Below are 25,552 nucleotides of genomic sequence, written 5' to 3'. Positions count from 1 at the left end.
TCATGGGGGAAGTGCAGTGGGAGGAGCGTGATGGAGGAGCCATTGGCTTTGCCAGATGCACCTGTGCACTTGGCCCATCCCAGGAAGGAGTGTCCAGTGAGGGCCTCTAGGCCAGTGTTGGCAATCCCACCACACCCCAGGGTGGTGAAATGCGAAGGGACTGGGCCAGGCATTGCTGAGACCAGATTGGGTTTCTCCAGGTTTATTTTAGAGATTGCAGGAAAACAGATTTGAACACATTTCCAACTCTTGCAGATTGAGCTTTATTCAGACGTAAACTGTATGAAAGGGCAGATCTAAAAGAAGAAATGGGCACATCTACAATCCCCATTGAAGAGATAAAGGTGTCTTTTTCTCAGTAAGTAGAACAGATGAGAAAATCAGTAACAATGTAGACATTTGAACTAAGCAACTTGACCCACTTGATGTAGACAGAATGCTACACCACATCATTAGAGAATGCAAAGTGTCTGAGTGCACATAGATATATGCCCAAATGGGGAGACCTTGTACACATGCCTGCAGCTCTCTTACCCGAGCTGAGTGTACCTTTGCTGAGATTCCTGAGTCCTAGTTTTTCTTGCCTATAAAGTGAAAATAATGCAATAGTGTGTGTGTGTGTTTTGTTTGTTGTTTTATCTTCAAGGGATATGATAAGAAAACAAAAATATTTTTTTTCTGATCTTCTTAGGTAGACAAGCCCCTTTCAACTCTTAACATTAGAATGGAGATGAAATCTGTTAAAATCAACTCTAAAACTTGATGCAATTTATTTCAGAAAGTAGAACAAGCCGCTTACCCTGAAGGCTTCCTGATCGTATAGTTCTGTGACCTTAGCAAGTTTACTCTTTTGGATTGTTAGTCCATAGCATGAAAAGGTAGCATCTCAGTTAATACATATTGTTGCTGTATCTTTGTGTTTCTCCATAATGGATTAAGGCAGGTCACCTCATGTAGTATCTGACTAAGATACCTTCCTGCTTTGACCAGCCCTTCCAGCATACTCTGTGTGTGGAGATTGATTATGTTTGTTTATATGGATGTAATGTGTTCTTTGATTCCTTGCTGTATTCCCACCCTCCATATCCTTTCAGATGTTTTGTTTAGCAAAATCACTGAACTCACATGCAAAGCATTGCCTTCCAGAACACTGGCAAAATACAAGGATTAATGAGAAAAGGTGTCAGCTCTCTGGGAACTGACAACATGAGTTGATGATTCCCTCTAAGTGTGACTTAGCATAAAAAGTACTATTCAGTAGAAGTTGTCATTGCTGAGCATAGATGGGTCAGCCCTGCTCAGGCTTTGCAAGGCTCTCAGCTGTGTTCTCAGCTCCTTCAGTCCACACCTGCCCAGGTAGGGTTCCATGCCTTTCCCCCAACTGTGTTGTGAACTCTTTTCTTTGAGCCTTCCATGGGAACTGTGCCCCCTTTTCCAGGTGAGCCCAGCAGCCTTTCTGGACTGCCTGTCTCTTCCCCTTTTCAGGGTCTGTCTCCGTCACTGCTTAGGAGTGGTTTTCTAGCAGACTTCTCCCTGATTTAAGAACTGAATCCTTGTGGTTGGTCACAGGAATACAAGTCAGCATCTGGTTATGTGGATTAGGATCACGACCCAGATTCTTTGTTAGGATATTGCAAAGAGGGCCTGGCATAATAGCATAGTGGTAAAGGCATCTCCTTAAATGCACCAAGATGCCATACGGGCACCGGTTCTCATCCCGGAGGCTCCACTTCCCATCCAGCTCCCTGCTTGTGGCCTGGGAAAGCAGTCCAGGACAGCTCAGATCTTTGGGTCCTTGTACCCGCATGGGGGACCCGGAAGAGGCTCCTGGCTCCTGGCTCCTGGCTTCAGGTTGGCTCAACTTCAGCCCTTCTGGGCACTTGGGGAGTGAACCATCAGATGGAAGATCTTCCTCTCTGTCTCTCCTCCACTCTATATGTCTGCCTTTCCAATAAAAATATATAAATCTTAAAGAAAGAGAGAGAGATTGCAAAGAGACTGGGTTAAAGTCTCCTCTCCCCTCAAGTTGAACGATATTGCTGGAAATACTGCTTTTGAACATTTTTTTGCCCTTTGTGTCATGCTAGCAACTAAAAGGCCATAACTGTTGGATTAGCCTGTTTCCATTACAAGATCATGGAGGGAATTTCTCTGTCCTAAACCATGAACCTGAATCCCTTCTTGTCTGCTTCTGTAGAGGTTGCCTTCCAGCTAGCGGGTAGTACTTCTTTAAAATGGAGTGGCATCAGTTTTGTTATCAAATTGAGAAAACTTTAAATGCCATTCCAGAGGGGCTGAAGCATATTCTGGAAGCAATTGAGGAGCTGGTGATTTCTGACATGGGGCAAGCCTGGTGAGCATGAGAACTAGGACTTGGGCAGGCATGACTAGACAGAGAGTGGCACTGTCGGCAGGTATGTGGGATGGATAGTGCGGCTGGTTGGGTTGAACTAGGCTTCAATGCCCATTGACAAGTAGGAGAGCTAAATGGGGTGTGGGAAAGACTGGACCAGTCTGCTGTACATACTGTAAGCATGGAAGCCAGGGCAGGGGGTGGGCCTGGTGAGGATTATTTGGAGTTGCCCCAACTAGGCTGCAGCTCCTACTGGTTTCCATGGCCAAGTGTGTGGTGGGCAGAATCAGGCTGGGCGGCAACACCCATTAGTTTGTGTGGAAGATGGTGCTGGAGGCAGAACTGACCCAACAATTGCAATGACTAGCATATGCATAGGCTGATAGGGACGATGGACTGTACCAGACAGTATACTGGCAAGCACACCAAGAATCTGGTCTGGGATCACTTCAGACAAACTTTGTTTGGGGATGCCCCCTATCAAACTGCTGGAATTCGAACCCCAACCATGAGGAGAAGTGCAGGTTCCATGGTCTGACCGTGGAGTGTGTGTGTCAAAGCTGAGGCTCCTCAGTGTCTCAGACAGAGCAGTGGACAGCATATCCATCCAGGTGCACATGGAGGATATGATAGTACGTGGGAACCTGCAGAGGACACCTGATACCACAACAGAGGACAGAACAAATTGATCAGCTAGTCCAGCCAAGTGTTGGCAGTGAAAATCTGGGCAAGTGGAGACACTAAAGTGAACTATGTCAGCCAGTGGATCCTGAAGAGATTTCATTGTGCATGGAATGGCGAGATTGGCACCAATTCAGAACTGTTGAGCTACCAAAACCGCTTGAGCAATGCCCTTGGAGCATGCCCCAAATTGGGGACCCTGGGATGACTGGAAGGGTAGGTGTGGCTTTTCCCTTTGTCTCTCCCTTTTCCCCAGATATAGGAAGGAGAAAAAGAGAATGTGGAAGCAGTGGTCTTATCCACTTTCCTGTAGCCCTTGACACTTTGTGAACTAATCAGCTATGTAAAGATCCTATTTTATATATGTGTATGTGTGTGTGTGTGTATTATGTATATATAATTATATATATATATATATATAATTTTACACACACAAATGAGTGTACTAATTGTCCTTTAGGTATATTAGGAAATGAAGACCAGAGAAATTTCTACTTCAAATTATAGTTGAAACAGAAATACAGAAACCTTTACTTTAAGCAGGAAAGGACTTAATTCAAGGAATTCGATGCTAAAAATGGTTAGACTGGGAGAGGGTGTTAGTGTGGTCTCCAAGAAGTGCAAGAGCGTTGTAAGAATTGCTCAGGCAGCTCCTGCTGTGGGGCCTCTTGGGAGCTGTGTGTGCCCTTCCTTACACCTATGAATCAAGAGCAGGGATCTCCAGTCGTGAATAGCCACCGCTGCTCATTTATCTGGAAAGTGATTGGAACAGTATGTCAGGGGACGATATTTCCATGACCTACCTTGTAAGAAGAAACTGCAACAGGGACAGAAAGCTGGCCTCTTAATCTCACAGTGACTCTCTAAATCATGAAAGGATGCATCTACGTGGGAGAACTGAAGTTAAGTCTCATTGCAAAAGAATAAAGAAAATAGAGTAAATGCTCAGCCTTGTGGGAGAGTCTGGATGGTGTGAGCTAACGTATAATTCCTAGTGTAGGCATCAAACCCAAGACATTGAAATAGTACAAACATTTAAATCACGGTGGTGGTGGTATGAACACAGAAAAAAGTGTGAAGCCTCTTAGACATTAAAAACACTTATTGATAAAATGTAATACTTTGAGTCTGCTAAAGGTTTTGCTTCATTGTTAGCCAGTAAACTGATGAAACAGGAAGAGAACTTTAGGAAGTTCTTGGAATATGAAATTAAAATGCTTCTCCTACTGCCAAAAAAAGATGTGAAATTCTTGCCTAGCTTTTCCATAATGTGTGTTTTCATAAAGTTTATGAAGACCTGCTGTTGTGGCCACCTTTTTAGAAGTTAGGAATATAATGGGCAGGTTAATAGTGGTTTCTGTGAGTGCTGACAGTTCCTGTCTTTAGACTGCTCCCCACACTAGTTTTGGTGTCTGCTTGTATATAAATGTAAGGAACGAGTGAGCAATCCCATCATTAGAAACATCAATCCTGTCAGTGTTTTCTCCACTTCAATATTATAAAGTGTAGATGGCCGTACTCATTTTGGTTTTAATTTGCAGTAACCTGATAACTATAATCAAGTTGCAGTTTTACATGTAGTCTGGCTACTTGTCTTTTTCTCAGTATTTGTGTTGAGAATGTTTCTCCTCATCTATTTGACAGTGAAATTTGACAGGCAAATTTATCCATTGTTCTGTATTGGTTATTTTTCTATTCTGATAGCTAACCCCAAATGTCCTATGTTTTGCTCTCCAAATGTCCATCTTGAATTAAATTTTGATAGTGGTTTAAGTATGGGTCAGGGTTCATTTTTTTTTTCTTTTATGAATATCTAGTTATTTAGTCTAATTTACTAAAATAATTGCATTTGAATGTCAGTGTAGGCTTGCACAAATCTCAGTTTATGCCTTAAACACTTATTTTTTTTGATATAATAAAGGGTATTTCCAAAAATTTCTCAAAATCCAAGTTTTATAAAATCCTTTACTGTATAGGCTGAGTTTTCTATTGATTTGTTTTGTTTTGTTTTTAAAGATTTATTTATTTATTTATTGGAAAGTCAGATATACAGAGAGGAGGAGAGAAAGAGAGGAAGATCTTCCATCTGATAATTCACTCCCCAAGTGAACACAATGGCCGATGCTATGCGGATCTGGAGCCAGGATCCAGGAACTTCTTCCAGGTCTCCCGTGCGGTTGCAGGGTCCCAAGGCTTTGGGCCGTCCTTGACTGCTTTCCCAGGCCACAAGCAGGGAGCTGGATGGGAAGTGGAGCTGCCGGGATTAGAACCAGCGCCCATATGGGATCCTGGCGCATTCAAGGTGAGGACTTTAGCCGCTAGGCCACGTTGCCGGGCCCCTATTGGTGATGTTTTTAACATCTTTGTCAAAGATGAGTTGGATGAGTTGGATATAGATGCATTCATTTACTTTATTATTATTATTATTTTATTTATTTTTCATTGGAAAGGCAGATATACAAAGAGGAGAGACAGAGAGGAAGATCTTCTGTCTGATGATTCACTCCCCAAGTGAGCGCAACGGCCGATGCTATGCCGATTCAAAGCCAGGAGCCTCTTCCAGGTCTCCCGTGTGGGTGCAGGGTCCCAAAGCTTTGGGCCGTCCTCGACTGCCTTCCTCAGCCACAGGCAGGGAGCTGGGTGGGAAGCGGGGCTGCCGGGATTAGAACCGGCACCCATATGGGATCCCTGGCGTGCAAGGTGAGGACTTTAACCACTGTGCCACCGTGCTGGGCCCGCATTCATTTGCTTTTAGAGCTTCTTTTCTGTTCTGTTCTTCTGTCTTTATGCCACTATCGCTCTATTTTAGCTACAATAAACTTATATATAGTATGTCTTCAGATATAGTTTTTTTGTATATATATATATATTTTAATATTTTGACAATCTTTACATAGTTAGGGTAAAAAGGTTCAGGCTACAGGAAAGTGGGTAAGGCTATTATTTTTTCCATATTGTTTCCTTCATGCTTAAAGGGTATATTAAGGGATAAGGCCCACCCAATTTGCCACCCTCCCTAGGTCCCAGATGTAGGGTATGCTCTGAGGTTCTTGCTCAAGTGGTTTTGATATTTCAACAGTTATGAATCACTGCCAATCTTGCCACTCCAAGCACGATGAGGTCCTTGAAGAATCCACTGATTGACATAGTCCATCATAGAGTCTCTGTTTGCCCCATATTTTGCTGCCAAGATATAGCTGAGATGGTTGGTTGACCTGTTCTGTCTTCTCTCTTTTCTTGGTTAGGGTTCTGAGTCCAGCATTTTGATTGGGGAGATCTCCAAAGAAACTTTGAGGTGTTCTCAAACCAGATTCTTGTATGTACTAGCAAGTACAGGGCCCAGCACAGTCCATCGCCCCGATCAGCTGGTGGTTGCAATTGCTGGGTTGGTTCTGTTTTCACTTCCGACTTCCACTGGAACCAATGGGTGTTACAGCCCAGCCTGGTTCTGCCCAGCACATACTCGGCCCTCGCATAAACCAGTGGGAGCTGCAGCCTAGTTGGAGCAACCCGCAATAACCCCCACCAGGCCCACCCCCTACCCTGGTTTGCCAATATGTGTAGCAGTAGCCCAGTCTGTCCCACACCCCATTCCACCCCAGCCACTGTCCTAGTTTTATGCCCTCCATGGAAGTGGTAACCCAAGAGGGATGAGCCCACTATTTCCCTCCCAGTCCTCTCCCACTCCCAAATTATGCACTCTCCAGATAGTTCTATGGTTTGACTTGACAGAACTAGCCCCCAGTGCCAGCTTCTGCCAGCTGGTGCTGTGGCTAAGCCCAAACAACCTTCACCCACTCTAATTTTGTTTGCCCCAGTAGGAATAATAAGCCCAGCCTGGCTTTTCCCTGATCTGGTCCACATGAGGTGCACAGGTGTTGTAGCCCTGCCTAGTCTGGTCTGCCCCCATCCCAGCCCACGCTCTCCTGTGGGAGTAGCTGTCCAGCAAAGGAACCCTCCCTTATTCCCCTGCCGGCTCTGCCCCCTCCCTTCCTTGTTCTCACGCTTGCTGGTTGGGCGCTGCAGTCCCTTCTGGTACAGGCAACCTCACCTTGGCATTCCATATTGTGCACTAGTCTTTGTTGCGACCGAACCTGGCTCAACCCACACTGTTCTGGTGCTTGGATTTGCCAGTGGATGATGTGGACAGATTCAGCCTGGTTTTCCCCTGACCCCTGCCAATTGTATGCCAGTGGGTAACTTTCCATGGCCTGTTCTGGCTGCAGGTGTTTTTCAATGCACTAATGAGCTGGCAGGAGAATCAGTAACCCTCAGAGGTAAAAATGAAGTAAAAGCCAAAATCCAGAAAGCAACCTCTGAGCTACTGTGATTGACACCTGGTTCCCTGGAGCCCTTGTTCAGCCGGCCAGAGAGCTGCAGGAGGAAAAAGACAGTGTGGGGCCTGGTCAGTGGGGAAGGACAGTGGGAGCCCTCCATGTAAAGTGAGTCCCACAGGGCCGTCCTGTCATGAACAAATTCACATACCCACTATGCAGCTGCTGATGAAGAGGGAATAGCTGACAACGATTTTGAAAATCCTCCTGCTTTTCTAGCCTTCCGCACACAGGGGGATGGTGCTGGGGCTTGGCAAGTAAGGTACCATGTGTTAGCTGGCATCTCTTATGGATGCCAGTTGAAGTCCAAGTTGCTCCACTTCAGATGCATCTCCCTGATAATGTGCGTGTTAAAACCTTCGAAGGTGACCCGAATTCTTGGGCTCCTGTACCCACGTGGGAGACTCTGAAGAAGCTTCTGGCTCTTTGGGTTTGGACCAGCCCTTCTCTGACCATTGCATCCATTTGGGGAGCGAACCAGCAAATAGAAGAGCTTTCTGTCTCTCCTTATCTCTCTCTGTAAACTGTGCTATTTAAATACATATAGTTTTGGAAATTACTAAACAATGAAGGAAATATGTCAGAATAGACTGAGCAGCAGGCAGCTCAAGGATTTCAGTGTGTATAATATTGCATGTTTAGTAAATCTGACAATGGGGGCTTTAGAAAATCAGTTAGTTGTAAATTTATTTTTTTGACAGAATGACAAAGGGAGACAGTGAAAAAGTGAAATCTTGCACTGGTCCACCTGGCACAATGGGCAGGGCTGGGCCAGAACAAAGCTAGGAGCCTGAAGCTCCATCTGGGCCTCCCACATGAGTGCCAGGGGCCCAGGTACTTGGGCTCCTTACAAAAGCATTAAGCAGTCTTCCCAGGCACACCAGCGGGGAGCTGGCTCACAGGCAGAGCAGCGGGGACCCAAAGCAGTGCTCTGATAAAGGATGCCACCACTACAGGCAGGGACTTAACTTGCTGTGCCACAACATTGGCTCCCGGTTCTTGAAAGCTAAAATAGTAGAGGCCCAGTGTTGTGGCGTTGCTGGTCAAGTCCCTGCCCGCAACATGCCATATGGATGCTGGTTTGTGTCCCAGTGCTCCACTTGCAATCTAGCTTCCTACTAATGACCTGGGAAAAGCTGTGCATGATGACCCAAGTGTTTGGGCTCTGGCCACCCTTGTGGGAGACCTGCTGAAGCTTCTGGCTCTTAAAAAACATTATGGGCTGGCAGGGTGGCATAGCAAACTAATACTCTACCTGTGGCACTGGCGTCAGATATGGACACCAGTTCAGGTCCTAGCTGCTCCATTTCTAGTCCAGCTGGCCTGGGAAAGCAGCAGAGGATGCAACTCTGAGGAGTGAACCAGTGGATGGAAGTTCTGTCTCTCCCTCTCTCTTTCTTTCTGACTCTAATATTTTCCTTTTTCTTCTTTTTTAAAGATTTTTTTTCTTTTTCTTGGAAAACCAGATTTACAGAGAGGAGAGGCAGAGAAAAAAATTTTCCAATTACTGCTTGACCCCCAGATGGCTGTAATGGCCAAACCTGAGGTGATTCTAAACCAGGAGCCTCTTCTGGGTCTCCCATGTGGGTGCAGGATCTCCCACGTGGGTGTAGGGTCCCAAAGCCTTGGGCTGTACTGAACTGCTTTCCCAGGCCACAAGCATGGAGCTGGATGGGAATTGGGGCTGCCGGGATTAGAATTGTCTCCCAGATGGGCTCCCAGCTCTTGCTACGTGAGGATTTAGCCATCGAGCCATTACAGTGGGCTCAGGCACATTGCCTTCTTGTTTCTTTTCTTTAGAAATTACCATGTTCCTTCCTTCCTGATTGCCTTCCTTCTTTCCTTCTTCTCTTCCTTCCTTCCTTTCTTCATTTTGCTTAGGACAGTGTGACAGATGACCTTGTCGCTGGCGACCAGATGAGCCCTGCAGACTGGGACATTAGTGCCAGCACATCCCCTGCCATGGCAGCTGGCCTGGCTAGGAATGTGCCTAGAGCCCAGGGCCTTTGCCACATGGGTATGGTTCAGGTATATTATTGCCTGTGTCCCCTCGGAGTCCCAGAAATGAGTCAGCTGTACCTTCCAGGAATCCCTGCCATGATCTACTTTATTCGTGGTCCCACTGATGGTTTTGGTACAGTTGGGGAGCCCATGCCTTCCTGTTCAGTTGGCTTCTGATGCCACAGGATCTCTGACCTCAGGGACCAGATCTTTGGGATGTGCCTTGACCTCAGTGTACACAGCTGCATGTGGGACACTGCCTTGGCAGGCTCTTCTGCAAGAGGGAGGAACTTACTCAGGAAAACACAAAAGATAAGCCAGGCTAGTCCAGTGAACCAGGACTTTAAATACCTCTCCTAAAGGCAAAAAGAATCCAGCACCTTTGCTGAGAAATGAGGACCATGCTGCGGACACAGCCATTGGCACTGAGCGGAAATTCTCTGACTCCTGAGGTAGACCCATTAGATGACACAGAGATTTCCAAACCGAGACCAGCCAGACTCATGTCCATAACCAGCAGGAAGTAATTGCAGAAGATGTGATGAATCTTCATCCTTCAGCAATCCTTAAGATTAAGGTCAGAACTATCTGAGGGAGGATGAAATGGAATAGGCAGGTAACTGCTTAGGCTCAAAGTTGGAAACCACGCACTCCTCCCCGACACTGTCATCCTATCCACCTGTCTGTCAATCAGATGACCCCTTCCCCATAGGTACTTCCCTCACTGGGACTTGGATGTGGTATCAGGTAACCATTACCTGTTCCAGGCATGAAGTGGCACCCTTCTGGGATGCTGGGCCACAGGTGGGAGTTAGCTTACTCCACCACGGTGACAGCCCCTGGAATGGGTTCTTAAGTCAGGTATGCAGGGTTCGGGGCGCTCACTGGTAGGATACTGCCCACTGGACTGTTAGTTCTCAGCTGTGGGGCAGGGTAGCTGCTCTCACCTGCATACATCCTCATAATAGCCCTGTGAGAATCAGTGACTGAAGGCAAAGTAACTGTGGTAGAGATGCCCACATATGGTGGAGTGTGAGCTCACTGGAGTGTTGCATGGGATTATGTGATTTGACAACCCACATGGCGTCAGTTCATCTTGGTGAGATGCAGATCCCCTCCCCCGCAGGACAGCTAGAGTCACCGTGATGTGTCAAGCTCAGTGACTTGTGTGGCCTTTTTCCGTGAGGACATACATCCCTGTGTTGATGAACGGAACTCTATGTCCAGAGGTCCTGAGCAAAGGACATTCATTGTTTCATTGATCTTTGCAGTCCTGGGCACAATATTACCCACATTAGTGGGATGAGGAAAATGGAACAAGGATGTCAAACCATGATGAATCACAGAGCTTGTCATGGTCAAAGCCAAGATGCCAGTTCCAGCCTAAGCAGAGTGCATGCCTCTCTGCCCAGTCCTCCTGTTGGTGGAGGGCCTGACCATCCCTAATCAGAGGAAATAAGTGGCCCCTCTCCCAGATCCTCGGCTGCTGCAGGACACCAGAAGCACATGAGACCTCAGAGCTGAGTCCCTGAGATGCCCCAAGAGCAGCTTGGGGTCTGCTCAGTCCTTGCATCCTGCCATTTTCATCTTATTTGTCCTTCCTCTTTGGGCTCATTTTACTAAGGGGGTTTGGATATTCTTGCCCTAAGGTCTCTGGAAGGTTCTGGAAGTGTCAGAGAAGAAGAACTTGAAGATTAGCGTCAGGCAGAGAATGTGGATCCTCAGGTAAGCCAGCTGCATCTGTGCTAAACCTGATGGAATGGATTCTGTTTATGTGTTACCAAAAAGACAGCATCACACAAATTTCATTTGAAGCACTCATTGCAGTTCTAGAATTGAGCAGCACTTCAATGAATGCTGCAACCAGCAGAGCAGAAGGGGTTGGTTTCGTAGACAGAAGGAGCAGATAATTTCAGAATTGCTTGTCTTATAAGGTGCACCCCGGGAGACAGAGTAAGGCCCACTGATGGACAGTGAAATAGTGAAATCTTACACTGGTCCACCTGGCACAATGGACAGGGCTGGGCCAGAACAAAGCTAGGAGCCTGAAGCTCCATCTGGGCCTCCCACATGAGTGCCAGGGGCCCAGGTACTTGGGCTCCTTACAAAAGCATTAAGCAGTCTTCCCAGGCACACCAGCGGGGACCTGGGTCACTGGCAGAGCAGCACCCTTGTGGGAGACCTGATGAAGGTTCTGGCTCTTAACAACAAAACATTATGGGCTGGCATAGTGGCATGGCGTGCTAATCTTCCACCTGTGGCACTGGCATCAGACATGGACACCAGTTCATGTCCCAGCTGTTCCTTTTCTGTCCCAGCTCCCTGCTAATGGCCTGGGAAAGCAGCAGAGGATGCAACTGTGAGGAATGAACCAGTGCATGGAAATTCTGTCTCTCCCTCTCTCTCTTTCTCACTGTGATTTTTCTTTCTTTTATTAAAGATTTATTTCTTTTTCTTTAAAGGCAGATTTACAGAGAGACAGGAGAAAAGATCTTCCATCTGCTGGCTCACTCCCCAAGTGGCTGTAATGGCCGGACCTGAGGTTACCTGAAGCCAGGTCACAAGCAGGGAGCTGGAAGGGAAGTGGAGCAGCTGGTCGTGAAATGACTCCTACATGGGATCCCAGCTGTTGCAAGGTGAGGATTTAGCCATCGAGCCATCATAGTGGGCCCAGCCACTCCCCCAACTTTTTTTTTAAGAAACTACCAACTTCCTTCCTTCCTTTCTCTCTTAATATATACCTTCCTTCTTTCCTTACTTCCTTCCTTTATTTTACTTAGGACATTGTAACAGATGACCTTGTTCCTGCCAACCATTAGCCCTGCAGATTGGGACATTAGTGCCAGCACATCCCCTGCCATGGCAGCTGGCGTGGCTAGGGATGTGCCTAGAGCCCTTTGCTATATGGGTGTGGTTCAGGAGTGTTGCTGCCCTGTGTCCCCTCCGAGTCCCAGGGGCGAGTCAGCTGTACCTTCCAGGAATCCCTGCCATGATCTGCTTTGCTCGTGGTCCCACTGATGGCTTTGGCATCGGTAGGCAGCCCCGGGCTTCCTGCTCAGTTGACTTCTGGTGCCAGAGGATCGCTGATCTCAGGGCCAGATCTTTGGGATGTGCCCTGACCTCAGTGTACACAGCTGCATGTGGGACACTGCCTTAGCAGGCTCTTCTGCAAGAGGGAGGAATTTACTCAGGAACATACAAAAGATAAGCCAGGCTACTCCAGTGAACCAGGACCTTAAATACCTCTCCTAAAGGCAAAAAGAATCCAGCAACTTTGCAGAGTAATGAGGACCATGCTGGGGTCATAGCCATTGGCACTGACTGGAAATTCTCTGGCTCCTGAGATAGACCCATTAGATGACACAGAGATTTCCAAACCGAGACCAGGCAAGGCTCATGTCCATGAGCAGCAGGAAGTAATTGCAGAAGATGTGATGAATCTTTTTTTTTTCTTTTTAAATTTTATTTTGGCAATCTTTACATTGTTGATTAGGGTAAAAAGTTACAAGGGCTAAAGGGAATATTGAGGAGAAGCCCCACCCAGTCTCCCACCCACCCCAGGTCCCGGATGTAGGGCATGCTCCGAGATCCTTGCTCAAGTGGTCCCGGTAGTTCACCAGTTATGCATTGCTGCCAGTCTTACCACTCCAGACACGATGAGGCTGTTGAATAATGTACTGATTGACATAGCCCATCATAGAATCTCCCTTCATCCAGTGTTTCGCTGCCAACATATAGCTGTGGTGGTTGATTGACCTGTTCTATCTTCCGTCTTTTCTTGGTTAAGGTTCTGAGTCCACCATTTCAGTTGAGGGGATCCCCAAAGAAACTTTGAGGTGTTCCCAGACCAGATTCCTATATGTACTAGCAAGTACAGGACCTGGCACAGTCCATCTCCCCGATCAGCTGGTGGTTGCAATTGCTGGGTTGGTTCCGTCTTCAGCCCTGACTTCCACTGGAACCAATGGGTGTTGCAGTCCATCCTGGTTCTGCTCATCACATACTCACTCGGTCATCACACATAGCAATGGGAGCTGCAGCCTAGTCAGAGCGACCCCCAGTCACCCCCACCCCTGCCCTGATTTGCAGCAGTATGTGTAGCAGATTAATTTAGTCTGCCCCATATCCCATTTGGCTCTCATAAATGTCGAAGGGTATTGGAGCTTAGTTCCATCCAACCAGCTCAACTGTCCAGCCCTCACGGATGTTGTTGAGTGCCTCTTTGTCTAGCCACCCCAGCCCCTGTCCTAGTTATTTTGTGCCCTCCCGTGGAGTGGTAACCCAAGAGGGAGGAGCCCACTATTTCCTTCCCAGGTCACTCTCACTCCCGGATTATGCTCTCTCCAGGTGACCCTGTGGTTGGACTTGACAATATTAGCCCCTAGTGCCAGCTTCTGCTACGGTTAAGCCCTGACAGCTCTCACCCCCTCTAGTTTTGTTAGTACTAGTAGGAATAGTCCGCACATCCTGGCTCTTCCCTGATCTGGTCCACATGAGGCACACAGGTGCTGCAGCCCTGCCTAGTCTGGTCTATTCCCATCCCAGCTCATGCTCTCCAGTGGGAGTAGCTATCCAGCAAGGGAACCACCCCTTACTCCCCTGCGGGTCTGCCCCTCCCTTCCTTTTCTCATGTGTGCTGGTTGAGTGCTGCGGTCACATCCAGCACAGGCAGCCTCACCTTGCCACTCTAAGTTGTGTACTGCTTTTGTCACAACTGAACCTGGCTTGACCCACACTCTGCTCTGGCGTTCGGGTTTGCCAGTGGATGATGCGAGCTGTTTCAGCCTATTCTGCCCCTAACCCATGCCAAGCGTATGCCAGTAGGAAACTTTCCATGACATCTTCTGGGCTGTTTCCTTCCATGCTTCTTGGGCTTATTTGTGGGATCCGTGTCGTGTAGGAGGAGTTGCTCAGGCTCCTCCCTCAGATCCCCTCCTGATGCAGGTTTCGCGCTTACCAATGGGTCCATGCATGGCCCCCTGCCACCCTCATTGGAGAACCATATGAAGCTCCTTGCCCCTGACTTAATCCTGGCTGAGTCCTGACTATTATGGCCATGTGTGCAGTGAACCAGCAGAGGGAACAAATCTCTCTCTCTCTCTGACTTTCAAGTAAGTAAATAAGAAAAGAACGAACTAATCCTGAAACTTATATAGAAATACAAAAGACAAGGAATCATCTAATTAGTGTTGATAAAAATCAAAGTTGGAGGATTCATACAGTGTGATGTAAAGATTGATTAAAAAAGGCCAGCACCATGACAAAGTAGGCTAAGCCTCTGCAGCGATGGCATCCCATATGAGCACCAGTTCATGTCCCGGCTGCTTCACTTTCCACCCGGCTCCCTGCCTATGACATGTGAAAGTGGATACCTGGTTCCCTGCACTACATGGGAAACCCAGAAGAGGCTCCTAGCTCCCGGCTTTGGAGCAGCTCAGTCCCAGCCATTAGAGCCGTTTGGGGAATGAATCAGCACATCGAAGGTCTGTTTCTCTCTGTGACTCTGATCTTCAAGTGAAAATAAATATAAATCCTTGGGCACAGAATGATGGTTCAGTGGCTAAATCCTCGCCCCACACACATTGGATTCCACATGGATGCCAGTTCGTGTCCTGGCTGCTCCACTTTCCATTAAATCCCTGCTTATGCCCTGGGAAAGCAGTAGAGGATGGCTCAAAGCCTTAGGATGTCCAGAGGAAGGTCCTGGCTCCTGGCTTTGGGTTGGCTTAGCGCTAGCCATTGCAACCATGTAGGGAGGGAACAAGCAGATGGAAAATTTTTCTCTTTTTTAAAGATTTATTTTTATTATGTTTTGTATTGGAAAGGCGGATATATAGAGAGGATAGACAGAGAGGAAGATCTTCCGTCTAATGATTCACTCCCTAAGTGAGCGCAAGGGCCGATGCTATGCGGATCCGAACCCAGGAGCCTCTTCCGGGTCTCCCACGCGGGTGCAGGGTCCCAAAGCTTTGGGCCATCCTCGACTGCTTTCCCAGGCTACAGGCAGGGAGCTGGAAGGGAAGCGGGGCTGCCGGGCTAGAACCGGTGCCCATATGGGATCCCCGGGCGTGCAAGGCGAGGACCTTAACCACTTGCGCCACCGCGCCGGGCCCTGTCTCCAAAAATTCTAAACAATGGCGTCTACAGTGCCACGAGTGTCTCTGTGCCTTTGTTGTCTGTGTGGGGTCACTGGGTCAGGGAGCATGGACGTTCGGGGGTTCTGCTGCCTCTCCAAGGCCTCGCCAGCAGGCACCATCCCTGAGCCCTGGGTGTGAGAGCTGCAGTCAAAGGGCTTGCTTTCCTGTTCTTCCCAACACAGCCCTCTGAGAGCCGCTGGCTGAAGTTTCTGCACAAGGACTCCCCGGAACTGGAGCTGGGAGGAGGAATGTGTTTCCATGGACAGTCCTCATCCGATGTGGAGGAGTCAGACCCTCCCTTCAGTCAGGAGCTGCCCAGAAAAAGGTGCCAGGCTGTACCCAGTGCCCTCCAGGAGGCTCAGGTGGGGACTGATGAGACAGGCGCTGCTTGCTGACACAGGGATGCTGGCTGAACTCTGTGAGCAGCTCACACGGTGACCTCAAGGGGTAGGGGCTTAGGGGTGTTGACCGGGGCAGGAGGTTTACACTGGCGAAGCAGATACTGCAGACTGCACAGGAGCTCAGCTCTGCAGACACCGCCTGAGGCGCCATGGGAGGTAGGTGGACCAGCCATGAGGCAGAACTGCCTGGCAAGCACAGGACAGCCCATCTGCCATTGGGCTGCAGCTGAGTGGCTGCATGGAGGCTCCCTACCTCCTGTGGCCAGCCAGGTTGCCAGGGAGGCTGCGGGGCACTGTGCTGGCAGGACTGGACTATTGACAGCACTTTCCTCCCACCAGGAAATGGAGCCCGAGTCGGCCCAGCTGTTGCACAAACGTGACATCCCAGACTTGGGCACTCCCAGGGGCACTTGGCCACCCCAGAAGGTTGGTGATAGGGAATATTGCTTCCACTTTGGTCCCAGTGATCACCAAGCACACAAGCTGTTGAAGTATGAGCTTTTTACCCCCCAAAGCTCAGCTTCCTGTTCTTGCCTGTGTGGAGTCAACTCCTTCCTCTGCCTGCTCCCTTCGCTCCCTGTTCATCTCATGAAATTAACTCTCAGCCAAAAGGGCATCGTGACACCCTGGGGTCCACTGAGGTTGGCCTGGCCTCTCTGCACACCCTGCTACCCTTGCCCTCTCCAGGCTCATGCTCCCTTACTGAAGGCATTCAGTCACTTGGGGTGTGTTCCTGCTCCCAGGAACCCAACAGGCCCCACTGCACATTTAGTGCTGCAAAACTCAGATCTTGCTTTATGTTGTCATCAGCGTGTAAAGAGCCCTGCCAGAGGCCTGCTGACAGGGGTCACCTTAGCATAGATCTGCCACGGCCAACATCACCTCATGCAGGCCTCCAGCTGGAAGCCAGGAGGCCAAGTTCAGATTCTGGTGTTGTCAGGAGTAGCTTTGAGACCTAAGTCAGCTCGTGGCTCTGAATCTCCCGGTGACAGCAGAGCCTTGCAGTTCCTGTGTGTGATGCTCTTGTCAAGTCTGTTTTGTCTTGCCCTCTTTCCCATTGTCTGGGGTGCAGAGTTGCAGCGACCCACTCTGAGGTCCTGTGAAGTGGTAAGCCTAACTGTCAGGACATCTTTGGTTGCTAAGCAGAAGCCGGTCCCCAGCAGCACAGAGAGCTTGGCACAGCCACTTGCAAAGTCCAGGTCTGAGGTGCTGTTTGCCAGGGAGGGAGCAGGTGAGGGGAGTCGGCCTCAGTCCATTCCCCAGTGGTCTCTAGGGCCTGTCTACTCCCACCTCTGTGCAGACACCCTGAGCTGACCCTCAGGAGCTGGGCCACCTGGAGCCTGGTCATGGAAACGGAGGGCTGGGGTGAAATGGCATTTACTCACTGTGCTTTGCCGACTTCGCTGTCCAGCCTGTGGACTGGCAAGCAGCACTGTGGAAAAGTCTCATCCGGGAAACGAGCCCCAGCAGGCAACAGGACACAGCTGTCTGCTCTGATTGGTTTCAGGACTCTTCTGGCCTGAACAAGCTCCTTGTCCATGGAGCCTCAAAAGATAGCCCGGCACCTTCCATGTGCAGAGCCTAATGCAAGGGAGGGGCTGAGGCCTGAGGGGAGCTCCTTGGCTTGCCAGGGTACCTGCTGGGGCACGCGCGATCCTCCTGGAGGGTCTTCCATAACTATCAGTGATCTCGATGTCTGACCCCTTGCCCACACAGATGTCTGGACAATGTGGTCAATGAGCAGAGTACTTCCCCACCAGTGCCACACCTCCATGCCTTGCTGACCAGTGGAGACGAGCCTCCCACACAGACAGACATGTTTGACCTCCTCAAAGCCTCCTATGAGGTCAGCACTCAGTGGGGAGGTGTGGGGGGTGACAGCCCTGCACCCCGTGGCTGTGCATTGTCTCACCTAATCATCCCCACCTGCCTGCAGAAATTCAGCAGCCTGCGGGCCAGCGACATTGAACAGATGCGGTTTAAACAGGCTGAAAGTGATCCAGTGCTTGGAGGACACAGCCAAGAGGAGCGTGGTATGTGGGCGTGAGGGGCTCCCACTCAGGCCTGTCTGTGGGGCAGGACGCACACTCCCCTGCTGCCTCACCACCAGTGTCAGCATTAGGATGTGTGGGACCAGGCAGGGGCATGGCGGGGAGAGGACATGGTCGTTTTATTCTGCTCCCAGATGGGCCAGTGGGAAGCCTGTCTGAAGCCCCGTTCCCCCAAGGTCTAGCACCCTCTGTCTCCCAAGCTCTGCCACATGTCTCCTACCCTCGCCCCGAGCATCCCACAGCTGCCCTCTGAGCACCTGCGTGCCGTGCCTCTGCACCCATCCAGCCTTCATCCTCCACATCCCTGGATGGGTGCAGGTGCCCCTGCCACAGGATCTACTCGTGGTCTCTTGACTGCCAACCTCGTTCCCACTTCCCCAGTGCCCCCCATAAACCTTTCATTCACTCTGAGGTCACAAGTGACAGAAACGGATGGCTCCAGCTGACTGAGCGCAGCTGGCTGCTGGTTTCAGGACCCCTTCCCAAGAGCTGGCACCTGGGTCACAGCAGAGGTCCAGACAGGAGGAACTAAACAATGTCCCATGTCCCCCACTCTCAGCCCACTAGGGCACAGACCTCAGGGAGCTTGCACTGAGTGGCAGGCTGGGTGGTGAGAGGCCAGCAGGGCAAGGCCCTGCCCTCAGTGGGATGGCCGACTTGCCACACTGAGGGGCAGCTTGTGCCTTTGCCCTGGTCCCTGTGACAATCTGTCTCCTGCTGCAACAGGCACTTGAGAGTCCCTCAGCCCAGCCTGTCTCTTTCTTCTAGGTCCAAGCCATACCTGGGGACACTGGCTTCTCCACTGAAGAGCTGGAAGACCTTTACATGGTGTTTAAGGTGAGAGCCGAGAACAGGGACGGGACCTGTAACTGTGACCTTGTCTTCCTAGAGCATCCTCAGCACAGAGGTTCCTGCTGGAAGAGAAGGGGTTTGGAAGCATCCGCGCATGCACTTGCTGTGAAGTCTAAGTGGTAGAAGTTAAGCCTTGTTGGAGTTTAGGCAGAACACTCCCTTAGAAAGCACAAGGCAGCTTACAGCAGAAGTTCATGGGCTCAAGGAACTGCAGAGTTGAGGGAGACAGTGTCAGGCCTGGCTGGATCCAGGGACTCAGATGCAGTGTTGTACACTCTCACCCTCTGACGTTCTCTGAACTGCGCTTCCTGCAGAGTCCATGGCTGTCTGCAGCTCCAGGGACACGCTATCCCCTCAGTAGCCCCAGGAAAAGGGAACCTTTCTTCCAAATGATCAGACTGACTCAAGTTAAGATACTATGGCTCAAGTTAGGTTGGCGTTGACTGTTAGGCAAAAAAGAAAAAAAATTAAGATTTATAGTCTAGTGGCTAAATTGTGTGCACTGGGATCCTATGTGGGTGCTGGTTTATATCCTGACTGTTCCATTTCCCTTCCAGCTCCCTGCTTCTGGCTTGGGAAAAGCAGTGAAGGATGGCCCAAGGCCTTGGGACCCTGCAGCCACATGGGAGACATGGAAGAGGCTCCTGGCTCCTGCCTTCAGATCAGCTTACCTCCAGCCAGGGAACCAATGGATGGAAAATCTTCCCCCTTTTCTTCTTTCTGGTAAATCTGCCTTTCTATTTTAAAGATACACACATCCTAAAACTATGTTCTAAAACAAAAGTGAGTGCCTCCAGGGGCCTGACGCTGCCTTGGCCTTTTCCCATGGCATCCCTGGCCAGTCTATCCTTCCCTCCCTTGTGGGGCTGGGGCAGCTGGCCGCAGGGAAGGCTGAGCTGGCCTGGCGATATTCTGAGGAAGCCTGGGACTGGCTCCTGGGCCCTCTGCTGCTGTGAGGAGGTCCTGTCCCAGCCCCCTGGAGCCTGCACCGTCCTGGGGAGCCCCTCTCATCATGCCCTCCTCCTGCCTTCTCCCACAGGTGGGATGTACCACGGGGACATGACTGAAAAGCTCAAGGTGCTCTACAAGCTGCACCTTCCCCCAGGTGAGCACGTGCCCCCACACCCCTGGATTGTATGAGGCACTGATTGCACTTTAACCTGAAAGACACTGGGTGTTTACAAACTCACCTAAGAATCAGAAAGGACTTGATGACACAGCTGGCGACCACGCTGTGCTGTGACGTCATGTGGCAGGCCCAAAGGGGAAACAATTATTGTGTGTGTTGAAGGACCCACAGGTCCTGCTGACCGTGAAGGCTTAGCTCACAGACCCGGAGGGCCTTGGCTTCCAGTAACAGGCCAAAGCAGCAGGTGTGCTTCCTGTTACACACGGACCCTGGGCAACCTGGGAAGCTTTAAGCTTGTGCTGTGTGCTTCTGGGTGCAGAACCCTGACCTCAGACCCCACAGCACCCCAGGCCCTGCACTGTCACCCACGCTCACTGAGGCAGTTGAGGGCTGGGCTACTTCTGTCCTCGCCTGTCTTCTGGCAGCAGGCCTGGGAGACCAGGGCAGCTTGTTCCTCCCCAGGTTCATGTTCACACGTGAACCGCACAGTGTGGTCCTCCTCCAGCGGATGTGCTGAGCACAGGGTTCATGTCTGTCAAGTTCCTTCCCTCCTGGTGTAGCTGTCATAGGTGTGATCCCACGCAGGTGACCTTTTCCTAACGAAACCACAGGATTCATCAGTTCTCAGGCTTGTCCATCACACCGGATTGCTGTTTGCATATGGGGGAGACTTGTAGTCCTCTGGAAAAAGAAAAAAGCAAAACCGGAGTGTGATACAGCTACTGCTGCTTTCAGTGATCAAGTGGGGAAATGCCCAGGCCCTCCTTGACGGTGGTGCCGGAGGGCAGAGCCCAAGGTCAGGCCAAAGCAGGAGGCTCCGTGCAGGGAACCAGAACCCGGGACTGCTCCCGCACAAGCACAGGCTGGACCTCGGCAGAGGTGGGCTGCAGTCCCAGCTGGAGAAGAATGTGCTCCATGTTGTTATTTCCTGGTTGGCAGAGGCACTACCATAGGAAGGTCGGGAAGGAAGCAGAAGCGAGGATACCCAAGAAAAGCGAGCAGGTACAGGCCATTCTCCCCTGACGGCCAGTCAGGGTCTCAGGGCTGAGGTCTGGGGTTTCATGTGGGCTGTGTCCATCCCCAGTCACTTCTGCAAAGCTCCCCCACTGCCTGGCCCCCAGTTGACAGGCATGCCCTGAAGGTCAGTGACCTGGGCTGGAGGCCCTGCTGTCCCCTGTGGTGCCTGGTGTCCCCTGTGGAGTTCTCACCTCCTCAGGCCAACCTCTCACAGCCGAGAACACAGCCTCAGGACCATCCTCATCCCATTGAGCCATCCCTTCTTCCAGGCATTCTCCCTGTCAGCACCTCCCCAGATGCAGGTGCTTTGTAACAGGGCCCATCCCACCCCCTGACCCCAGGCTCAAGCCCTCTTTCTGTCATGACAGGCCGAGATTAATGTCTTTTCCTCCTGACTCACAGAGGAGAAGGGGACCAGCCCCCCAGACTACCGACTCTACCTTCGCATGTGGGCCAAGGAGAGAGGGGCTCAGAAGGAGACCATCAAGGATCTACCCAAAATGAACCAGGTGGGCCAGGCTGGAGGCTGCAGCAGACACCTCTGCAGAACCCTGAGGCACACCGGGGCCCAGCATGCCATGTCAGCACCATGCCCCAGGGTCCACACAGGGTGGCACTCATCACTCACTAGCTCACTTGAGCGCCCAGGAGTCCCAGTGATGATTCTGGAAAGTCAGGAGCTTGTTGCTCAGGGGCCATTTGCACAGGGACCGCTTGTTCAGGTGGAGGGACAGTGGTAGGTCTGAGCAGCCCTGGGGAAGGTTACCCCACAGCTGCTTCCTCACACTCCCTGCCCAGGCACCCTGTGCACACAGGCTTGTCTGCTCTCCACTTCCTGCTCTCTGGGGACAGCAGCTTCTTTGTCTTCCCAAGGGTCTCCCAGGCAGGAAGGGGCAACCCCTGGGTTCAGCTGCAGAAAGTAGCCAGAGGCAGTCCCTGAACTACAGCCTGCCCTTAGTGCTTGGGCTGGGCTGGCCCTGGCTATGCCCAGAGGGGCCCTGTGAGCCTGTGAGCCTAAGCCTTCTCCAGCCTGAGGAATGGGTGGTCTCCCCCCTCTCTCAGGCCAGGATGTGGTTTAGAGACCCAAGACCACCCTCACCCCCTCAGCAGCACCCTCTGGGAGCTTCCCTGAAGGTCAGAGTTGAAGTTGCTTTCACCCAGGAGCTAGAAGGCCAAGGGTGAGGCCAGACCCCAGGGAGGAAGCCATGGTCAAGGCCGGGTTCACACAGCCATGCATCTCCAACAGCAGAACCACATGTCGGAGCAGAGAGCCCAGCTCAGAGCTGCTGTCCACTGCAGGGGGAGAGCCCAGCAAGGCAGAGTGACTGCTTAGGTCCCTCCCGACTCTGAGCCTCCACATTCCCGTGTGTGAAGTAAGACTAGAGCACTGGTCTGGCGCCAATAAACAGGACCACATCCTGGCACCAGTTCCAGTGGCCAGCAGCATGTGTGGAATGAACACCAGGGCCATCTTACCATCTCCTTGTTCTGCCTTCCCCCTTGATAGGAGCAATTCATTGAACTGTGCAAAGCGCTATACAACATGTTCAGTGAGGACCCCCTGGAGCAGGACTTGTACCATGCCATTGCCACAGTGGCCAGCCTCCTCCTCCACATCAATGAGGTGGGGAAGAAGTTCTCCAGTCCCAGTGTCAAGAAGCCCACGGGTGGCACCCCCAGCAAGGACCAGGGCAGTTCCACTGAGGATGAGTCCCCACTGCCAGCAAGGGAACCCCCCTCAGGCCCAGTACAGGGGCTCCAGCCGCCAGCCATGGGGCATCCCCAGTCACCAGCAAGGGAACCCCCTCAGAACCCAGTACAGGAGTGCCAGCCACGGGGGACCCTCAGTCACCTGCAAGGGAATCCCGTCAGGCCCCAGTACAGGAATGCCAGCCGACAGCCACGGGGGACCCCTGGACCAAAGCTGGTGGAGACACCCACCTTGGAAAAGTGCCACAGGAGAGACAGACGGTGGTAGAGGGGGGCAGTGGAGAGGGGCGGGGCTCACCCTCCCAGCTCCCGTCTGATGATGAAACCAAATACAACATATCCATGTCCTCCTACTCAGTGGTCAGCATGGGCTCCCTGCAGTGTGAGAACCCCACAGCCACTGCCCGCATTGGGAACACCATGGACGCAGACTGGTGCATCTCCTTCAAGCAGATCCTGGCCTCCATCCTGCCGGAGTCTGTGCTGGTCAACTTCTTTGAGAAAAGGGTGGACATTGGACTCAAGATGAAGGACCAGAAGAAAGTAGAGAGACAGTTGAGTGCCTCCAGTGAGCACGAGCCATCTGTTGCTCTGGGCTGAGCCCCTTGGCTGAGTGATTCTGGCCGAGGCCTCTGTCCCTCCCTCCTTCCCTTTGCAGTTTCTCATTAAAGACACAGCCCTCCTGCTCCCCCTTGGAAGCAGTGAGTTGTAAGTGAAAGGAAGGCTGATGCCAACACAGCTGCCTTAGAAAGAGTCTCTGGGCCTGCATCCCCTAGCACAGGCCAGTCCTGGGAACCAGGAATAAGTGGCAGCTCCTCCATTCCTCTCTGCCTGTGGCCTGGGAAGGCAGGAGAGGACAGCCCAAAGCCTTGTGACCCTGCACCCACGTGGGAGACCTGGAAGAAGCTCCTGCCTTCTGGCTTTGCATTGGCTCAGCTCTGGATATTGCAGCACTTGTTGAATAAACCAGTAGATGAAAGATTTTTCTGTCTCTTCTTCTCTCTGTAAATCTGCCTTAGCAATAATAATAATAAAAAAAAATAACAAATCTTAAAAAATAAGAACACTTCTTAAAACAAAATGGATGGGGCCAGTGCCACTGTGTAGTAGACTAAGCCTCCACCTAGAGTACTGTCATCCCATACAGGCACCAGTTCATGTCCTGGTTGCTCCACTTCCAATCCAGCTCTCTGCTTATAGGAGGCACAGCAGCCAACACATGAACTGACACCCATATGGGATCCTGGCACTTGCAAGGTGAGGATTTAGCCAGTTGAGCCATCACACTGAGCCCCCAGATGCTCCACTTCTGATTGAACTTCCTGCTAACGGCCTGAGAAAACAGTGAGGATGGCCCAAGGGCCCTGCACCCACATGAGAGAACTGGAGGGTGCTCCTGGCTCCAGCTTCAGAGTAGCTCAGCTCTGGCCATGATGACCACATGGTGAGTGAACCAGTGATGAGAAGGGGATTTTCTCTCTGTAACTCTTTCATGAAACGGGGACCCTTTGTACTGAGCCCAGACAGAAGGATGTTAGGGTCTTCCTTTTGTCTTGTCTTCTTTCTTCCTTTCTGTTCTTTTAGAAAGATTTATTTATTTTTATTGCAAGGTAAGAGATACAGAGAGGAGGAGAGACAGAGAAGAAGACCTTCCATTACATGATTCAGTCTCTAAGTCGCCACAATTCATGAAACTATGCTGAAACGAAGGCAGGGGTGAGGAGCTTCTTTCAGGTCTCCCATGAGGGTGCAGGATCCCAAGGCTTTGGGTTGTCTTCACCTGCTTTCCCTGGCCACAAGCTGAAGCTGGGTGGGAAGCAGGGTTGCCAGGATTAGAACCAGTGCTATGTGGGATCCTTATGCATTCAAGGCGAGGACTTTAGATGCTAGGCCAGCACGCCATGACTCCTCCCTTCCTTTCTTAAGATTTATTTATTTTTATTGAAAAGGCAGATTTATAGAGAAAAAGAGGCAAGAGGAAGAAGGTCTTCCATCTGCTGGTTCACCACCCACGTGGCTGCAAAGACCAGAGCTGAGCTGATCTGAAGCCAGGAATCAGTAGCTTCCTCTGGTCTCTCTCGCAGGTACAGGGTCCCAAAAACTTGGGCCATCCTCCACTGCTTTTCCCTCACAAGCAGAGAGCCAGATTGGAAGTGGAGCAACCGGAACATCAACTGGGGCCCATATGTGATGTTGCCACCACGAAGTGGAGGATTAGCCTGTGCAGACACAGTGCCAGCCTGTGTAAATAAATCTTTTTTAAAAATGAGGACAATGGGACAATGTGTGGTAAAGCAGATAAAGTTGCCACCTATAACACTGGCATCTCAAGTTGGCACTGGTTAGTGTCCTGGTTGCTCTATTTCCAATCCAGCTTTCTGCTAATGGCCTGGAAAAAGGGGTGGAAGATGGCCCAAGTGTTTGGGTCCCTGCCATGTAGATGGGGGACCTGGATGAATCTCCTGGCTCTAGGTTGGCCCTGGGTTGGCCCAGAGCTGGCCATTGCAGCCATCCAGGGAGCAAACCAATGAATGAAGGAATCCTCTCTTTTCTCTTCCTCTCTTTGACTTCAAAAATAGGTCTTTTAAAAAATAAGAACAGACTGTTCAATAAGTGGTGCTCAGAAAACTGCCTATTTAAATAGAATGAAATCAAGTTAGATGTCTACCACCCATGGTTTTCTCCCCCTCCCCCACCAAAATCTTATATTTTATTTACCTTCTGTTTTTGATGAGGATGATTAAATATTTCTGAACATAAGCCATCGGAATCCCAGCTGAAAGCTAGAGCCACTGCTGGCATTCCATGAAAGCCAAGACGACAATGAGGATCCTGCTATTCAGTCACTACTTTTTTTTTAACTTGTATCAGCCAGTGAAATAAAAA

General features: G+C 50.6%; 1 protein-coding gene and 2 long non-coding RNA genes across 3 annotated transcripts in view; 2 read left to right on the top strand and 1 right to left on the bottom strand.

Annotated features, from left to right (window-relative positions):
- The window catches only part of LOC121166444 (nibrin-like), a 178,917-nt gene that overhangs the window by 120,260 nt on the left and 33,105 nt on the right, over nt 1-25,552 (bottom strand). The window lies entirely within an intron of this gene.
- On the top strand, nt 1,900-20,014 carry LOC121166456. Its single transcript, XR_005885415.1, has 4 exons — nt 1,900-1,918; nt 11,668-11,680; nt 11,962-11,964; nt 19,850-20,014. It is a non-coding gene; the product is annotated as an uncharacterized LOC121166456 (long non-coding RNA).
- On the top strand, nt 17,919-19,389 carry LOC121166459. The gene is made up of 3 exons (XR_005885420.1): nt 17,919-17,940; nt 18,727-18,795; nt 19,368-19,389. It is a non-coding gene; the product is annotated as an uncharacterized LOC121166459 (long non-coding RNA).

Source organism: Ochotona curzoniae, unplaced genomic scaffold (assembly GCF_017591425.1).
Source record: "Ochotona curzoniae isolate NIBS_2020 unplaced genomic scaffold, NIBS_Ocur_1.0 patch14, whole genome shotgun sequence".
Lineage (NCBI taxonomy): Eukaryota > Metazoa > Chordata > Mammalia > Lagomorpha > Ochotonidae > Ochotona > Ochotona curzoniae.
Note: the sequence above shows the minus strand (reverse complement) of the source record. Positions and strands in the feature narration are given on the sequence as shown.